Source organism: Meleagris gallopavo, chromosome 3, assembly GCF_905368555.1.
Source record: "Meleagris gallopavo chromosome 3, MGAL_WU_HG_1.1, whole genome shotgun sequence".
In the NCBI taxonomy this organism is placed as follows: Eukaryota; Metazoa; Chordata; class Aves; order Galliformes; family Phasianidae; genus Meleagris; species Meleagris gallopavo.
The window spans coordinates 18548841-18560590 of NC_139406.1; positions in this window are offsets into that span (position 1 = coordinate 18548841).

The following is an 11750-nucleotide window of genomic DNA, read 5'->3' on the forward strand; positions in this document are numbered from 1 at the left end:
AAATTTGTAGAACTGTATATATATTCAATTTTAAGCTCAAACGCAGCAAGGTCTCAGTAAGCTTTTACTATTTACCATTTCTATGGAATGTGGGTGCCAAGAATCTTCCCAGGGCTATGGAACTACGAGTGAGGTAAGGCCAGGGCTGGTCCATGATGAACACAGCTGGCTCAAGCAGTCCCATCACAGGGCATGACTGACCCAAGCAGGCACAGGTGAGCACCTTTGAGAGAGCCTGGTAAGGGAGGTCACAATGCTACTAGCAGCTGCCAACAGGGGGGAACAACAGCCCTGCCAACTGACCCACCCCCATTCCCAGGCCTCTGTGCTGTTCAGGGGCAGGAGGTAGAGGAGTCAGGATTGGAGTGGCGAGGTTTAGTGTGGGGTGAGTGTTATGTGCATGAAAGGAAAGATCTTTTCTCACTATCCACATCTATTTTAATGGACGATACATTAATTTTCCCCAGGTAAAATGTACTTAGTCCATAATGGTAACTGGTAAGTGATCTCCATCTCTCAGCCCATCAGCTTTTCCTTTTTATTTTCTCTCTGTGTTCTGTGGAAAGGGAATGGTGAGGGGATGGCTAGGTGGGTATCTGGCAGCCAGTTAAGCTCAAACCACCACATCATTTCCCAGTAAACAGTATCCATTAATCTTATGTAATAATTTTGAGACCACTTTAACAGCAGAGTATGTGGTATTTATTGTCAATTTATGTGTTCAAAACATTGTTTCTTTTCTGTTCAGTAGACATCAAGCTAGAATGACCTCAGGTTGTCAGGTTAGCTACCCACAAAAAAAAAAAGAGGAGTGCACAACAATAATCACCTATTAAAAGATAAGCTCTAGTGGATTTGTCTCTGTGGAAATGCAGTTTTCCAAAAATACATTCAGATGTGTTAAATGTAACATGCTCTCTTCCTTGGTTCTCTGCCTCATTAAGAACACAGCTTCCAAACAGTATAGCAGCTGCAGTATTAATGACAGGCATTTACTGCTTCCTAAATAAAAGATTGGGTATGTACATGAATTAATCTGTCAGAAAGATGAAGAGTAAAAAAATTGAATGTCAAAGCTTTTAAATTTTAAAAGAATTTTTTTTTACCATCTGTAAAAGCTTGTATTCAGCATTTCTTAGGCATGACATAAAGGCTTAGCACTGACAAAAGATCCAAAGGAGACTCAGAGCAGCCAGTTATGAAGTTAATTGCTCTAAGGTATGTGGCCATAAACGCTACTGCTTAATTAAAATCCATTATCAAAGAACTTTCACCTTGCAAGTCAGTTCTGTATTTGTTACAGCTTAAGTTCAAACATACCTTGTTACTTATACTAGGAGAACATGATCAGCATTGGGCTATAAAAACTTAGTAAATCAAACCTATATCCTATTTCTTTGTCATATCATATGACTTGTAGATAACAAATTTATTTTTTCTTCCATTCTCTTCCAATTTCTGTGGATTTAGGATGTAAATAGCTGAGATTTATAATACACACCCTGCATGCTAAATGCGTTTTAGAAGGCTGTAATTTTCAAATATCAGTGAATTCTACAGAGCAGAGAGACAGAAAACCTGAGCAGATTTCCTTCCACTTCACAGAATTGGACACTTCTAGATCTCAATATATTAATTACAGGTAAGAGAACTGGAGAAACGTAATTTGGATGAGCTCAACACAAAGGCAAAATAGTTAGGATGCAGTACGGGCAAAGGAGTGAAACAGATCAAAAGGGAATCTCAATCTTCTTCCAGCTTCTGAGTTTAGTGAGCACTCCAGATTTTTTTCCATCCTGATCTTTTCATGGCTGGTCCCTGGTCTCATGCTTAGCTTAGTGGACAGCAGTAGAAAGAATGAGAAAAGACAAGTAAGAAATAACTGCTGACTTGAATGAGATTGAGCAAAAGCAATTTTTTACTAGTGGCTCAGTGATTAGCTATTAATCTAAACACTACCACTCCTATGTGATGCTGAGCTACCTTGAGCCTTGCCTGTCACCTTTATCATATGACTTCAAAGATGAAAGTATTTCAAGACTACTTTAACATAATGTGAATTTTAAAGAATATAGAACATTTCTCCTCTTTAAATTATCTAAATCATAAAATAGATAGTGTTCTACTGTGATAAAATAAAATCACATCTGGTTCATATAATTTTCACACAGTATCTTTCTACTTTGTAGTAAGATGGGAATAGGCATGCAGAGACGTAATAAAGTTTCAGGTTGCCCTGCACAGGAGTATCTCTTCATTGAAAGGAGGAGGAGTGTATGAGGAGGTATAAAATAGGGCAGTCATAAAAAGATTGCCTCCCACCCTTTTCATAGTACTCCAAACTCCAGCTATTTTCAGTTCGGGGGACTTTCTGAGCTTAGCGTAGTTCCATATATGCCATTACTTCTATACATTTCTCTTCCATTTACTTGCCCTGTCTCCACTTGAATTCTAATAGGCCATGAACTGCATGTGTATTAAAAATAGATTTTGACCTATTATTTTCTTCTGAGTGCACACATTTCAGGAGCAGTGCCTCTTGTTTCTCATAGCAGAGCTCAAAGTGAAAATGCTTTTTTCAAGTATGTAGCACTGGGAGTGTCATAAAAAGACAAATTTTAATAGCATGTACTTTGTTGTTATATCTGAATCTGCTGTGGAGAGTTAGCTTAATATCTGTAGAAAAAAAGGAAAACAGTTACTAGGACTTTATTATAGAAGCATGTTAATTGCAATTGCCAATGTCCTGATTGGCAATGGTCAGACTATTTTTCTCTTCTTCAGCCAAAAAATTTTGAGGAAAGTACTTACTGAATGATAATGTACTGTACAAAAGCAGTCTTTATCTAAATTAAGTAGAGAAATATTATAAATATTCTTTTCTTATAGGCCATGCTTAAACTTTTGCTACTGGTCAGAATACTGAGGTAAATGAACCTGAATATATATTAACATTTTCTGATACTACTTCAACTATTTCCATTACCTATAGAAGATTTCAGCAGGAGGCTGGACATCGTAACTTCCAGATATCCTTGTAAATTTGAATTGGTCTATGGCTCTGAATGTCTAGGCAAGGGAGAAAAAAAAAAAAAAAAAAACAACTTATAAAAAAGACTTCAAATGTCAATAACTTTTAAAAACATTTTCCATGTTCTAAATTTCCAAGTCTTATTCATACTAACTACTTTCTCCCTCCCTCCCTCCCTTTCTTCCTCCCTTTTCTCGTGAGGTCACATCTCAAATACTGTTTCCATTTCAGAGCTCCTCAGTTGAAAAAAGGTCTTCTAGAGGGGGTCCGGTGGAGGACCACAAACATGATTAGAGGCCTAGATGATCTTCCTTCTGAGGAAAGGCTGAGAGACCTGGGACTGTTCAGCCAGTAGATGAGAAGACTGAGGGGGGAGTCTTATAAATTCTTATACGTATCTAAACTGTGGGAGTCAAATCAGTGGGGTTGAAATCTATTCAGTGATATGCAGTGACAAGACAAGGGGAAATGGGCAAAAACTGCAACACAGGAAGTTACATGCTGTCTTGCTCCAATTACCAGCAGCAAGGTGGTTCATGATATATGTACACCTAATGAGAAATTAAGACTCGGAAAGGAGTCAAATATTTGCCCAACCAGTTTATTATAAAACTTTTGGTTTGCTAGGCCTGGGGCTGGGAGGTGGGATGAAGAATGCAATAGTATAAAGACAGAAAATAAAAGCAAGGATTTATTATAAGAATACAGAGATAACTACCACTGCAGTGTCACAATGTTTCATGAGCCACATTGGCAGCAGGGCTGGGGGGTGAGGATTCTCAGTTGGTCACAAACAGAAAGAAAACACAAGGGAAAAGAGCATGCAATTTTTTTTGCAGAGTCCATATATACATACTGTCCAGTTCTCTTTGGGTTGTCCATAATAATGATACTACTGATGCAGCTGATGCAGGCTTATCTGCATCAGACAAGCTGTAGTCTCCACACAAGGCTGAGCTACTGCATCTCAAGAGTAGCCTGGAAGGTATAAGTGTCAAGACATTGTCTTGATTCAACATCAATAACATATATTACAAAGAGAAACAGTATGTAAAATTTACAAAAGTTAAGTTCATGATGTATTAAGTTCTACTTATTCAGTAAATGATTGTGTTTTTATTGTTTTTTTTTGTTAGTTTTTGTTTCCATTTTATTTTTTTTTAATATTTCCTGTTTATGTAAGCATAAATTGTAAACTTCCTATTAAATCTACAGATCCAAGTTGTCTGGATTTTAATTTCAGATATCGTATTTCAGGTGATAAGCCAGTCAAATTTCATATATGAAAATACATGCTTTTAAAAACCTCTATTCACAAATGTTGTTAGGTAAATAGGAAAATTTTTATTTAAAAATGATCTCAAAATCATTATGTGTATTGGATTAGATGACTACAATTTCAGAGATCCAAGTTATGATCTATATTCAAAGGATCCTTTTCTTATTGGTTTAAAAGGGTAAGTCATGAAAGACATTATCTTAGAGTTGCTCATATTCCGGTTTAGCAAGAGATGTAGTCATTGTTTTCCATGAGTGGCAGGTAAGCTTGAAGATAGATAGCACCACTGACAAATGATACAAACAGCTCTTTCTGGTACTTCAGATATAGATCTCGGATAAGTTTATGAATTTCAATAAACCTGAACCTAGCTTTCAATAGAGCACCATCCTTCCTATTCCTATCATATTTCGTTCCTTGTGGAAAAACAGTTTCTGAGGTACACCCTATAATTACATAGATTGTTGTAAGGAATTATTACAGTTTAAAGCTCTGGAAATTGGAGATATATCCTCAAGACATGCTGTATTGTCATACACTTTCCCAAGTAATTACTAATTTATTAAAAGCATTGTATGATTATTTTTTTTTTACTATTATTATTTTTGTCAGCCCTCTAAATAACTTTGGCAGTTATTTAGTCAAAAATCTCAATAACAGAAATACTTTTATTGAATTGTTATTAATACGCTTATGTTAGTTGTTAGCTCTAGCTAATTTATATATATTTGTTTTGTTTTATTTTGTTTTCCTTTCTCTTTTTACATTAGAGAAGCCTACTGTTTCTCTTATCTGGTGTTCTCCAAAGACAACAACGTATGGGGATCAATTTGGAAGGTAAAATACACAGGCACATTCCTAAGCAATTGTCTCATGTCACTCTTCTTGGAGAAAATACGTGACAATTTTTGTCTAATTGTGTGTTCAAACCAGAAAACAGCAGTTACAGATAGAACTGTATGTCAGGGAACAGCAGGGCCCAGCAGTTCCTCCTGGCAAAGCAAGGGAATGTCATGATCATGAAAGGATAAAACAGGCAGGGCCCATCCCATTGGTTCACCAGTAGTAGGGCACTGGGGGCACTAGGATAGCATCTCCTTGTCACTGGGACCAGACTGAGGCCAAGCTGTGGGCCTGTGAGTGTGTCTGGCTAGGTAAGATCAATGGCCAGGCAAAATAGGGATGTGGGGAGCTGGAACCTGGACTTGCTGTGGCCTCACTGGGGCTAGAGAGGAAGCCTGGACAAGCATGGATGCTTGGTCTTGCACAGGGACAGGCAGGACTGATAAAGACCTTGGAGACGTGAAGTATTTAGGCAGAAAATCCCAAACAAAATAAGTCACAACAGGAGAGCTCTAGGCTTAACATCATGCTGCTTTACAGTGAAGATGTACAAGATGTAATGAATTTTTATGACAGAATTATACAGTAAATTTTGTTGAAACTTTACATTGCACAAAATAGAGTACAGCTTCTCTCAGTTCTTTTAAAAATTTGAGCTTTTTACATTAAATTTTACACAAAAAGAAATCAAAGTCTTAAGTTTTATCCAATGGTAGCTTTTAATTTGTGTTTTTTGTATAGTTCATCTGCACTTTTCTTCTGTTAGGATAGCTGGAAAGTGAAATATGACAGTAGGTGCCATGTCTGTTTTCTATAGTCGACTTGCTTTCTCAGAATACTGCATAAGAAATTTCAAAAAATTGCTGCTCTTAGCTACAGAACAACTGCTCTGGTAACTAACAGAAAATTAATATGAAATCCATTGAATGTAATTTGAATAAGAGTTTGATTTCTACTATACTCACTCTAAGCGACAAGAGAATAACAAACTGGGTTCAAAATAACAGAAACTTAGAAAGTAAATATCATGGGCAGGTATAACTGATTTACTATTGTAATTAGAGAAAAGAAAAAGTGAAAGTATTAGCATCACATCCAGGACTCCAAGTTTCACAATGTTGAAGATCATGGAACAGATCATCCTGGATGACATGCCTGATCACATGAGGAATGAGCATGTGATCCGAGACAGTCAGCACGGCTTCACTAGGGGAAGGTCATGCTTAACCAATCTGGTGGCCTTCTATGATGGAGTAACTGCATTGGTGGATAAGGGAAAGGTGACCGATGTCATTTACCTGGACTTGAGGAAGGCCTTTATGGTCCACATCTTTATCTCCAAAGCGGAGGGATGTGGATTTGATGGGTGGACCACTCGATGGATAAGAAATTGGTTGAAAGGACACAGACAGAGAGTGATCATCAATGGCTCTATGTCCAGGTGAGGCCAGTAACAAGTGGCATCCCCCAGGTGTCTGTCTTGGGACCAGTGCCCTTTAACATCTTTATCAATGATGGAATCAAGTGCGCCCTCAGCAAGTTTGCTGACGACACCAAGCTGAGTGGTACGGTTGACACAGTGGAAGGAAGAGATGCCATTCAGAGGGATCTCTACAGGCTAGAAAGGTGGGCCCAGATGAACATGATGAAGTTCAACACGGCAAAGTGCAAAGTTTTGCACTTGGACCGGAGGAATCCCAGGCATCCATACAGACTGGAAGGAGTGGTCCTTGAGAGCAGCCCTGTGGAGAAGAACCTGGGGATCTTGATAGATGAAAAACTTAACATGAGCCAGCAGTGTGTCCTTGCAGTTTGAAAACAAATGGTATCCTGGACTCCATCAGAAGAGGAGTGGCCAACAGGGATAGGGAGGTGATTGTCTGCCTCTACTCTGTTCTTGTGAGGCCCCATCTGGAATACTGTGTCCAGGTCTAGAGCCCCCAGTACAAGAAAGACAGGGAGCTGTTGGAGAGGGTCCAGAGGAGAGCCACAAAGATGATCCCTCCGGAGGAGGGGACTGGAGCACCTCCCCTATGAAGACAGGCTGAGGGAGCTGGGCTTGTTCAGCCTGGAGAAAAAAAAGCTGCAGGGTGACCTGCTTGCAGCCTTTCAATACCTAAAGAGAGCCTACAAACAGGAGGGGAATCAACTCTTTGAAGGGGTTGATAACAGCAGGGGAACTGGTTTTAAGTTGAGGAAGGGAAGATTTAGGTTGGATGTCAGGGGGAAGTTCTTCACAGAGAGAGTGGTGAGGTACTGGAACAGGCTGCCCAGAGAGGTTGTGGATGCCTCGTCCCTAGAGGTGTTCAAAGCCAGATTGGATGGGGCCCTGGGCAGCCCAGTATTAAATGTGGAAGTTGGTGACCCTGTATGTGGCAGGGGTTTGGAGATTGATGATCCTTGAGGTCCCTTCCAACCTTGGCCATTCTGTGATTCTTATGTGACTTAATGAAGTCACAGAATCACAGAATTGTAGAGGTTGGTGTCATGGTTTTATGCATAAAACCATGACAGTTGGAAGGCACTGGGGATCATCAAGTCCTATTGCCTTGTAAAGCAGGTTATCTAAAGTAGGTTACACAGGAAAGTGACCAGGAGAATCATGAATATCTCCAGAGAAGGAAGTTCCACAACTGCTTCAGGCGCTTTGGTCCACTGCTCTGTCACTGTTGAGAAATTCTTTCTCACATTCATAAAGATCTCCCTATATTCCAAATAGTTCCCATTGCCCCTTGTCCTGTTGCTGGGCACTGTTAAAAAGATCCTGGCCCCATCCACTGTAATATGGCCTCACCAGAGTAGAGAGAGGAGGACTTCCATCAGCCTGCTGGCCACTCTCTTTTTCATACAACCCAGGACTGGTCTTCTTAGACACAAGACATACTGATGTCTCGTGGTCAACCTACTGTCCACCAGGACACCTTGGTCTTTCTCAGCAGAGCTCTTTTCCAGTAGGTCAGACCCTAACCTTTACTGATGAATGTGCTTATTCCTCTCCAGCTGTAGGATTCTGCACTTGGCTCTTGTTGAAGCTCACCAGGTTCCTCTCTGCCAAACTCTCCAGTCTGTATAGATCTTGCTAAATGGCAGCACAGCTTTCTGTATATCAGCCATTCCTTTCAGCTTCATATCATCATCAAATCTGCTAAGGGCAGGCTGTTCCTTTGTCCAGGCCATTGATGAAGATGTTGAACAAGACTGGACCAATCCCTGGGGAACTCCTCTTGCTACAGGCCTCCAACTAGACTCTGCATCACTGATTACAACCCTCTCATCTTTGCCAGTCAGCCAGTTCTTGGTCCACCTCACCATCACTCAGCTATCTCAAGTTTTCTAAGCTTACCTACAATGACAATTTGGGAGATGGTGTTAAATGTTTTGCTGAAGTCAAGTTAGAGAACATCCACTGCTCTCCCCTCGTCTACTCAGCTGCTGATTACATCATAGAAGGCTAACAGGCTGGTCAAGCATGATTTTCCTTGACATCTTGCAGTGCATTAGAAAGAACATGGCTTGCAGGTCAATGGAGGTGATCCTTGCACTCTACTCTGCCCTGGTAAGGCCTCACCTGATGCCTTGTGTCCAGTTCTGGACTCCCTGGTACAAAAAAGACAGGGATCTCCTGGAAAGAGTCCAATGGAGGGCCACAGCAGTGATAAAGGGCCTGGAGCACCTCTCCTATGAGGGAAGGCTGAGTGACCTGGATCTGTTAAGCCTTGGGAAAAGAAGACTCAGAAGGGATCTGATCAATGTCTGTAAGTATCTAAGATGCGGGAGGCAAAGGGGCAAGGCCAGACTCTTTTCAGCAGTGCATGGAAATAGGACAAGGGAAAAAGGCCACAAACTACAGCATAGAAAGTTCCACACAAATATATGTAAGAACTTCTTCACATTAAGAATGACGGAGCACTGTAATAGTTTGCCCAGAGAGGTTGTGGAGTCTCCCTCTCTGGAGATGTTCAAAACCTGCCTGGATGCCTACCTGTGCAACCTGCTGTGGGGAGCCTGCTTTGGCAGGAGGATTGGACTTAATAATCTCTAGATGCCCCATCTAGCCCCTACAGTTCTGCGATTCTGTGAATCCATATTGACTACTCTTCTCTTCCACTTGCTTGGAGATGACATCAAACATAACTTGTTCCATTGGCTTTCCAGGGATGAAGGTGAGATTTACTGGCCTGTAGTTTCCTGGATTTTCTTCTTGTTCATTTTGAAGACTGGAGTTACACAAGCTATTATCCATTTTTCAGATGCCACTGCCATTCTCCAAGATTTCTCAAAGATGATAGAGAGTGGCTTAGCAAGCATTTCTGCCAGCTCCCTCAGCACTTGTGGGTGCATCCCATCAGAACTCATGGATATGTGTGCATTGATTTTGCCTAGACAGTGTCTAGCCAGGTCCTCCTTGACCAATGCGAAGTCTTCCTTTCCCCAGACTCTGTCTTACCTCCAGAGTCTGTGATTTCTGAAGGGCTTATGAGTAAAGACTTAGGAGTAAAGAAGGCATTCAGTACCTCCACCTTCTCATCAACTCCTCATTCAGCAGCAGAACCACATGTTCCTTTTGCTTTTATTTATGAACATACACTTAGACAAAAGATAGTAGAATCTTGATTACTAACTTATAAAATTGGAGTACTACTAAGATGTTCTGATATATTTCTGTTATTAAAACTCAGTATAACAAACTGTATTTGCAATCTTGTGAGGTGCAAAATTCTGTGACCTCAAACTTGTGATACTCATTACTATTAGCAAGTAGATAGGCTGTTTGAGGAGACAAAGATCAGCAATTTTAGTAATTCACTAACTGTATAATTAGAATAACATATTAATATATCATCAAGCACAATATTCCTCATGCCAGATTAATTCAGACTTCCTAAGACTTTTTTTCTAGGGCTCCAGAAATTGCAATTATTACTTAATAATTTAATTATTACTGTTATCCAGAAATTTGTCCTTTGACAATGGGTCTGTCTGTGACCTTAGTGGAGAGCTTTTTTTTCTGGAAGCTAAAAAAATATGATTTTTTCAAATTAGTTTTGATACAAATAATGTAAGGTTACCTTTCTGAAATAAATGTCTCCTAATGTGTTGAGAGTTAGTGTAAAAATTGTCCAGCTTCTTACTAGATTTTGTTTGTTTGTTTTTGTTTTTGTAATTTTCAAAAGTTTCACCTCTGAACCAGGTAAGCAAAGTATTTACTCTGAATTTAAATTTATGATAGTGTTCTTCTGGAAGAACCTAGAACAGTAGCCTGATGCTTAAAAAGAAGGTAACTAAGAAAATAGGTTATAAGCTAAGACTTATCCATAGAATATATGTACATATGTTTTTGAAGTGAGCTCAAAATTCTGTCTGCTCTTCTGAGTTAATGTAAGAGTAACAGAATTGTAGTCTCAATGATGTTCATAACCATTATGAAATAATTCTCTTTCTCAGGAAAAAAAAGTTTTAAAAATATGTATATCTATTGATTTAGTCAAGTAATATAAAATTAAATATAAATAAAATGTAAATCAAATACCAAATATCACAGGTAATATCAAGAAATAATTCTACAAAGTTTTAAGATATGCTATGTAAAAAAGGAGCCTATGTGGAAACAGGAGTTAAAAAGAATCTGCAGGAGTAATTGACAGCATTCCATTGCCAAAATTTGTGATCTCAGTTATAATGCCAAATTTATATTTTTCTAACAACCAGACATGAAATAAATGAATTAATAACACTCAAATAATAAAAAATATGATTAAAATATTAATTAATAAATAACAACTTGATTATTAAAATAATAATTTGCTTGAAGAACTTATGATACTTTCTGTAGACAATGGTAGCAGAACTAATTCAACCTTGAAATAAAATAGAACTTACCCTAATTTGATGAAAATTATTTGATTACAGAAGAATCAGATCACATGCTTAACACTTCTGTGCTTTAGATTCTACAATTTTATCTACACTTTGTTGTTGTGGTCACCAGATTGATGCAAAGAATGGCCTCAAGGCACAGGAAACCTTGCATTTTATTACTCATTTGGTGTCTTCCTACAGATCATTATCAGCAGTATCACTCCTAATGCGTTGTCTCATTTCAAAGTCAAACACTCAATTTGTGCATGTTTTATGTACTCATGAACTATGACAAGACATAAAGGGGGCCTTAAAAAGCGCAATGGATATCCTTATGGTATCTATCAGCTGAGTGGATGCTAACGTGTCTGAGTTACATCTACCAGTATGTTTAATGTTGAAAACTCTGGTAACAGAAAAGCATCCATGTTTGTGCTTCACCACAAAGTTAGCTAAGAAATATAGTGCATATTTCTATTAATCTATCATTACTTTAAAGGGAGTGTCCCTGACATATAATAAACTGTAAGGTGTTCTTTTAAACAAGTAAAAATGCATCTTAGTTTAGAATCACAAAATAGTTTGGGTTGGAAGGGATATTAAATATCACATATCCAACTCCCCTACCATGGACATCTTCCATCAGAGCTGATTGCTGAAAGCCCCATCCAACCTGGCCTTGAATACTTCCAGGGATGGGGCATCCACAGCTTCTTTGGTCAACCTCTACCAGTGCCT